General features: G+C 34.4%; 1 non-coding gene across 1 annotated transcript; it reads left to right on the top strand.

The window, feature by feature from the left end:
* Positions 1-3,390: 3,390 nt before the first annotated feature.
* LOC111878263 (small nucleolar RNA R71) lies at positions 3,391-3,497 on the top strand. The gene has a single exon (XR_002845673.1). It is a non-coding gene; the product is annotated as a small nucleolar RNA R71 (small nucleolar RNA).
* Positions 3,498-7,893: the final 4,396 nt, after the last annotated feature.

The following is a 7,893-nucleotide window of genomic DNA, read 5'->3' as shown; positions in this document are numbered from 1 at the left end:
TAGCCAAATTCATCGATCACCAGATTCTTGAAACCCTGACGGATAACCTTGAAATCTCAATCTACCTAATAATCCAGATCACCTCCCACGATACTATACCAATTCGGTGATCTCTTATGCCGGCGACTAAAACTCTAACCCTTGCCTTGAACTGACAGATCTTATCCCACTTCCAATACCAAAGAATTATTGGATTCTAACTGAATGCAACCCAGATGAATATAAAGCTCCTATAACACTTCTAATGACCAAACAACCCATACAACTAACACTACCATCTTCCCGTCACTGCACCCCTCCTAGAAACAGCAATGCTTGAACCCAAAAGTTCTTCCATAAGCAACTCTGCTCCTACCGAAATAGATACTACAACCACCGAATCTTGATGATTACTATAGAACTAACTCGCCAAATCCTAACCATATACCTTCCACACAATTCCCTTGAACCGATCTTGAACAAACCCAGAATATCAACCCAACACATTAGAACCCGCTACACAAGATACAACCCCCTCGATAGCCCACTAATGATTTATGGCATGCAAAAGATATAAATCAATTCTCGAAGATATACCTGTGGCGATAACAGATCAATAAACTGGAGATAACGCTTACCCAAATCAATATCAAATCCCAAGCAACCTGAAAAATGATAATAACCAAAAAGAACACAAAAGATAACATGCCTACCAAATCACCTGACGGAGTATGGACCTCCCCTGTCTGACACTACAATGACCGAATCTTCTCTACTGGGGCTCCTGCCCTATCCTCACGACTATCAGAGATCCGCAAAATATTCGTAGCAGGAGCACTCACAGCTCCTTCCCTTCTCCTCAGACAGACGACCCTCTTGTGGCCCACTTAGTCATAGAGAAAACATAACGAGCTTGCCCCTGAGGACAATCCCTGTTGACATGATTAATCCTGCTACAAGTACTAGAAATATTCATTAAATATGTAGTTAATTATTCACACATCAAAATACCCCACACTTGGTTTTTGCTTGCCCTTAAGCAAAACTGATTTTATTATCATCATATCCAGACTTTAGCTACCAACATCGTACAAGACCATCCATTTTGATCCTCTCAATTACTCCAAGAACACAATGCATGTATTTGTGTCTATATGTTTCCTAAGAACTTCCCCAATCCTAAATACTCACAATCTTCATAAACACTTGCCCACTTCTTTTGAACAACACTCATTTTATGCATCCCTCCAAATCTATCCCATGAAACTTTCTTAACCTCAAGGTATTTTTGGTTAAACCCCAAGCATATATATGGAAGAATAATGTAGAATATAAAAATACAATAAATAACTTGGAAAATTTCGCCTTATTCTTGAGTCTTCGATAATTTTTGAACTTTTCTTCGCATTTCTTGATCTTCATTGCTTTAGAAACTCTTATTTCTCAAAATTTTGCAATTTTTTTCTTTTTCTATTTTTTTCTTTCTCTATTTTTTTTCTTTTTTTTCCACTCAAAACTAAAAATCCTAAAAAAACATATGCTTAAAGAAAAGGAACTTAACTTCAACACTTATTGGTTAGAGGTATTAGTCTTAGTTGCAATGACTATATAAGCTCTCCTGGATACATTTTTGGTACACGATGCTAAACATATTGCGGTCCTCAAACTAAGTAAGGTTGTGTGTTCATTCCATGATTTCACTAGGATAGGGAAGCCACAAATACACTATAACATATATTGGATCAAATAAACATTGAAACTCGTATTTGATCATCCCACATAACACTAGCAACCTAGATCTCAACATAACAATTTGTTAACTAGATTTAGTTTTTAGATTATTATTTCAAATCTTTCTAATAAAGTTTTTTAAAATCCTAGTCATTTTTTTTTCAACTTTTAATCAGAATGCTTGTTTTCCTAGATTCAACCCCCCACCATACACTTAAATGATGCATTTTCCCCATTGCATGCTTAAGAAATTATAGAACATAAATTAAAAAGGAAGAATTAGAACAAACTCCTCTGGGGTAGTAGTGGCGAGATCACATTTTGAAAGTGTGTGGAAATCTTGGACTTATCGTATTAAGGTTGTAAAGAGTACTTCTGGACCTTCTTCTTGTCAATGTGAATGTGCCGGATCGGATTAAATCAAATAATAATTCTTCAAAAGTGGGATGAACCGCTCCCACGTCATGGGAAAGCACCTCCACGACGTGGTGAAAAGTTGGAAGTCGTAATGGTCGAGCAAAATAGCGTCGTGGTGTAGTCAGATGCAGTCGCGATAAAATAAATTACCATGACATGGGGATGATGGCCACGTCATGGTTCTGTCTCAGATTGTCTTGTAAGATCGAAGTAATGCACCGACTCTTCGTAATGTTAGGACCATTCTCATATTTTCTTTCAATAAATATTCTTCAAAATGTTCTTTTCTTCATCATTTGGAAACCCCACACTTATCTAGAAACATGGTCTTCAATTATGATCTTCAAAAGTTTCACGACTTGTTCATTCGGTAAGCTCTTCACCGCTTCACGTAGGTTGATACGAATGAAAAGAGGAAAAAATTTCATCTTCTCAATTCACTTGTTGATCTTTTGGCTCTGGGATTCTCTTCTTCCAAACACAACTTGGGATGAATTGTAGCAGCTTCATGGGTCATTATTAGCTCAGAATGAACATCTTCTTTGGTGTAGATCACCATGACATTAGGTTGTGACTTTGGGGCTTGATTATTAGGTGGTAATCTCTCAATGACAAGTGTGCTCAATTGTCCAAGTTAAGTCTCTATGTTTTTAATGGAAGATTGATGATACCTCACATTGGCATTCGTAGTATCATATCTCTTTTTAGATGATTCTATAAATCTATGAAATACCGACTCAAAATCCATCTTCTTTTCGGGTGGTGGTTGCTCTTTTTGATAGAAACCTCTATAGGTTTGTCTATACTTCTAATCCTTTTGCTTCTTGTACTCTTCATATGGCAACCACTCCATCTTGGGCTTCCTCCAATATTCATCATATTTGTCACCACTTGAATAGAACACTTGTGCCTTCTTGTTCCCATTTTCATCCAAGTCACAATCTTTAGTCAAATGTGGACCACTACAATTATCATACCCAACTCTTGTTACATGAATGGATTGATCCAATTTTGTCATTCGCCTATCCATAGAATCTAATTTAGCTATGATTTCAGCCAAGTTCTCATTCCATCCATCTCCTTTTCCCTCTTGTCACACCGTCTCGTGGGTTATGGTATTCATGTGAGCGCTTAACAAACTCTTCAAGTAATTCTTTTATAGTTTCTGGATCCTTCTTCGTCATTGACCCTTGTGAGTCAAGAAGTTTTCTAGTAGTTACATTCACTCCATCATAGAAAATGGAAACTTCTTGTTGAACATTAAGGTCATGTTGAGGGAAACTTCTAATCAAGCCCTTATATCTCTCTAAAGCTTTATACAATGACTCCCCAACCTCTTGTTGAAAGTTAACTATCTTCTTTTTGAGCTTTGAAATCTTCGAATGTGGACTAAATTGCTCAATGAAATCATCACGAAGGTTTTCCCATGTGGTAATGGATCCGGGTGAAGAGATTCCAACCAAACCTTGGCTTCACCGGTAAAAGTCACCGGAAGCATCCCTAGTAACATGGATTCTCTTGGCACATTAGGGACATGAAAGTAGGTTGCAGTGTCTTTGACCTCATCAATGTGCTTGAAAGCATCTTCACACTCTTTCCCGACAAAAGGTATATCCTTGAGCATGGATAAAATGTGCCCTTTGAGCTTAAAACTTCTCTTGGCTGGTATCTCAGGTGGAACTAGACCTGTTCCATGTTCTTCACGTATCCTCTTCTTCTAATTGCCCATCATAATTCTCGTAATATCCGTCATCTCATCTTCTATGATCTTTAACTTAGAATCATTTGAACATCCTTTAGTAGAGGATTCTGGCTGGTACCCTACTTCCTTCTTGAGAACCAAATGCAAAACCATATTTTATTTGGGTTTTTGTTTCAGATTCTGAGATAATCTCCAAACCATATTACATATTTCCTTTCACCAATTCAAAACCCCAACCTTTTCTCTTCGTCTCCTTCTTCTTTAGAATCAAGATATGTGGAGATTTGTGGCTTTAGTTATAGATACCGGTTAACTAACAGACAAATAAACATGCATACACACATGTGTTATCAGAAACGTGATGGTGTTGTGACAGTCGTCAGAGAAATAAATATGATGGTGGTTATCGGAGGTACGAAGGAGAAACATAGAACGGGGACGCCTACAATGGATATGGATATCAATGAATGTGGTAGAGAACACTAACCTAGTATGTGACGGTTATGAACTACAACATCTAGAGTGTTAAAGGATGTTCGGAGGTGGATGATGGTGTCGGTGGAGCATTATGAGCAAGAAGGAGTTGGGGTTCTTTTTGATCTGCATCGTACGAAGAGTGTGGGTGTGTGTGTATGTGTGTGTGTGTTAGAGAGAGAGAGAGAGTCTTTGTGTGTGAGCCTATATTTGTAACAACACTTTAAATTAAATACAAAAAAACACTAAAAAATCAGAAGGGTAATTTAGTCTTTTCAATTTTACGAGGGATCTTATAGGCAATGAAAGATACTCAAAAGACCACCGGTCCAAAATTTAAAGAGTTTAAATGTTTTTCCTAAAAAAATATATACTATATGGACTATTTTTGCAGTTTTGTTTGTAAATAATAATAATAATAATAATAATAATAATAATAATAATAATAATAATAATAGCAACAACAACTTACTTTTATTTGTATCTACTACAATATATTATATTTTGTGAAATACAATTTTGTAATATGAATAATTGAGGTAAACTGTTAGAAATATATGACAAAACGTGTGTTGCCATTTACGGCATACAATCATTTTTTTTTTCACTCTTTCAAGATTTGTTGGGCCTTAAACAAGAATATGCTTTCATTTATTTGTATGACATCATACTTTTGTCATAGAAAATTTTCCAAATACAATGTTAACAATAGACGTTACATTTTACCACAAATAGAAAACATGGTCCAAGTCTAAAAAACTCGTAGGGCCTACAAAAACCTTACATAAACGAAAAAGGCAAATAACTAAATAACTTTTTAATAAATATAAGTCAAAATATGAGAATTTTTACAATAACTTGAATAAGTGAGATAAAATGGAATTAATCAAAATAATAATATGGACAATAAAAAAATATTTAATATTAAAAGTAATATTACTAGACATATTGGTAATCCTAGCAATAATATAAAAATATAACAATATCAGTCATTGTTAAGTTTGACAATAAGAAAATATAATATTAATAAAATAATTAAAAATATAAGATATATTCAATATTTTTTTTCAGTTAAATGGTTGACACTGATAATGTTGATAGAAAGGGTTCAGTTAAATGTATTTATATCTAATCTCATGTATAAAGAAAGATCTGTATAGGGATCGTTTAAGACCTGGGACACCACCCTATTTAAATCTTGCCGACAGAATCAATATATTTTTTTTCTTTACTCTTAAAAGCCACGAAACTTAAAAGCGAAATATGTAATTTAATCCCACGTGATCATGTGGTCACCACTCACGTGACGCTGTCTTAATATCAAATGTTGAGACTACCTTTATTGCTAGCCTTCCCACTTTTGGTCCTTTGGGTAAACGTCGTTCTACAACCAAACCAACTGGATCAAATAGAAAATTTGTGAAATGGTAACGTTGGTCCTTTAAGTTTGAAAAATTGTGCAAGAACAGTTCTTATGTCTAACTCCGCTTGTTAAGTGTCAGGGCCGGACCTAGGGGTGGTCCACGGTGGCACCGGCAACCCCTAAAATTTCCGACCGCAGTGAAAAAAATTTCAAAAATTTTCAAAATTTTCATTTTTTTTACTACCGTGCAACCCCTAAAATAAAATCTTGCGTCCGTCCCTGTTAAGTGTTGTTAAGTGTAAACCTTTGTTACTGAAATGACAATATAGCCCTCTAAATCTTCGAGACTCAATCTCGCAACCAAGGGTGGTGATTATTCATCTCTGTTAAATCAATACCACATCCATGTTCCTCATCAAATCATCTTAACCCCAGTCAAAATTTAACCACTCTATTACCCATCGAAAAACCCTAACCCCTCCGGGAACCTCATCGTCGTTATCGGTGTAGGAAACCTTATCGACAAAAACATGAAGTTTAAAAAAGGTGATAGGGTGAAAATTTTGGGCAAAGAAGCTAGTTTTGAAGAATCTCTCTACATGGCAAATTAACATCATATCCATTATATTGAATACATAGTACATTATTCAGTATTAGACCCTTATCAAGTTGTGTAGTTGATGTGTTCCAATGTAAAATATAATATGGCAGACGATAGTAATGGTTTTCATTTCCTTTGTTGGATTCAATTCCTTAAGTGATTTTCATTCTAAGAAATTTGGTCATTGATGTGGTTGATGTGTTATAATGTAAAATGTAAAATGGTATCAAATGCTTATTGGTCATTAACGTGCTTCATGTGTTTTGATGTAAGTATAGCATGTCATGATGTGCTTCATGTGTTTTAATGTAAGTATAACATGTCATGATGTGCTTCATGTGTTCTAATATAAGTGTAATATAAGTGTTTTTTAATTATTGATAGTTGGCATAAATCAAGATTATGAATGGTTCGAAAATGTTGGTTTTTTGGAATTATTTTGAAAATGATGGTGGTAGTGGCATAAGGATCGAGGAGTCTTTCCCTCCCAACTTACTCAACTCATTGTCACATCAGTTTTCTTTCTTATATCTTTTTCAACCCACAACACATGAAAACTCTATCATTCTCAACTCACTCAACCTACCTGTCACATCACTATATTTTATTTAATTAAATTAGAAAATATAAAATAAAATAAAATATAACAATTTTTCTTTAAAATAAACTTTTGTTAATTTAAAACAAAAAAGAAATTCTAAAATAATATTAAAAATAACATTTGATTAAAAACTCACACTACAAATAAAAAATACACGATAATTAAAAAAACACACTTAAAAAAGATAACATAATTAAAATCCTAAAACGACAATTAAAATTAACTAGTTATCTAGAGTTTGACTGGAAGCACGTTCAATGTGATTAGTAAGATCAGATCAAGCTGGTGGTGGGTTTCAGTATTTTTCACTTCATGTAGTTTTAATGGGTCATCTACTTCGTCATTAGGGGGGGGGGGGGGGGGGGGGGGTCGGGCTGATGCACAAAATATATCACATCACCCTCTTCTTTCAGTATCATAGTGTGTAGTATAATATAAGTGTACATTATATCTTTTATTCTCTTCGCCGACATAGCCCATGTAGACATTTTAATATGTCTTAACATCCTTTAAGGACCCCAAAGCACGTTCTACGTCCTTTCTTGTTGATTCTCGTGCCTCCTTCAACCGTTTCTTTTTGTTGGTTACTGGATGAGGATATGCCTTCACAAATACAACCCATGTTATATATATATATATATATATATATATATATATATATATATATATATATATATATATATATATATATATATATACCATTTGGAAGATAGTAATCATGCTTGTAGTGTTCACCATTCAGATAAAATGAACAATCGGGTCATGTTTCATGATATATCTCATCAAACACCAGTGATTAGTAGAGGACATTCAGATCATTGTTCGAAGTTAGGGATCATCTTTATAAGAAATTCTTTGTAAGAACCAAACTTGATATATTTTGCTAAACAAAAGGAACATTTACCTAATTTTGTCAAACTATAGCAAATGAGAAATTCGTTGGACAAAATAACAAATAAAAAAGTAACAAATAATAATGAAAAACAAAATGAGCTGTCGGGCTTTTAGTCTCTTCGGACTTTCAC

The sequence above is a fragment of the Lactuca sativa genome, chromosome 8 (assembly GCF_002870075.4).
Source record: "Lactuca sativa cultivar Salinas chromosome 8, Lsat_Salinas_v11, whole genome shotgun sequence".
NCBI lineage: Eukaryota > Viridiplantae > Streptophyta > Magnoliopsida > Asterales > Asteraceae > Lactuca > Lactuca sativa.
Note: the sequence above shows the minus strand (reverse complement) of the source record. Positions and strands in the feature narration are given on the sequence as shown.